A 343-nucleotide genomic window follows, 5' to 3' on the forward strand; every position below is an offset into this window, starting at 1 on the left:
TGATCAATCCCACTTAGGTCCATAATGGATAAAGGGAAATGATATGGATTGCAAATAGATAAAAATATCTTTTTATTTATTTTTTTTTGAATTAAACGAAAAAAAATAAAATAAAATGAAAAATAAAATAAAAATTCGAAAATTAAAAAGAAAATAAAATCAAAGCAAATTGAGAACTGAATCAATTAGTCAATTAAAAAGATTTTGAAAATAGCAATTAAAAAGATTTGATTGAAAAATTTTTATGAAAAATATTTGATTTTTGAAATGAGGAAAGAGAAAAACAACAAAATGACACCAAACTTAAAATTTTTAGAAAATCAAACACAAATTTTCAAAAATT

The sequence above is a fragment of the Arachis duranensis genome, chromosome 2 (assembly GCF_000817695.3).
Source record: "Arachis duranensis cultivar V14167 chromosome 2, aradu.V14167.gnm2.J7QH, whole genome shotgun sequence".
In the NCBI taxonomy this organism is placed as follows: domain Eukaryota; kingdom Viridiplantae; phylum Streptophyta; class Magnoliopsida; order Fabales; family Fabaceae; genus Arachis; species Arachis duranensis.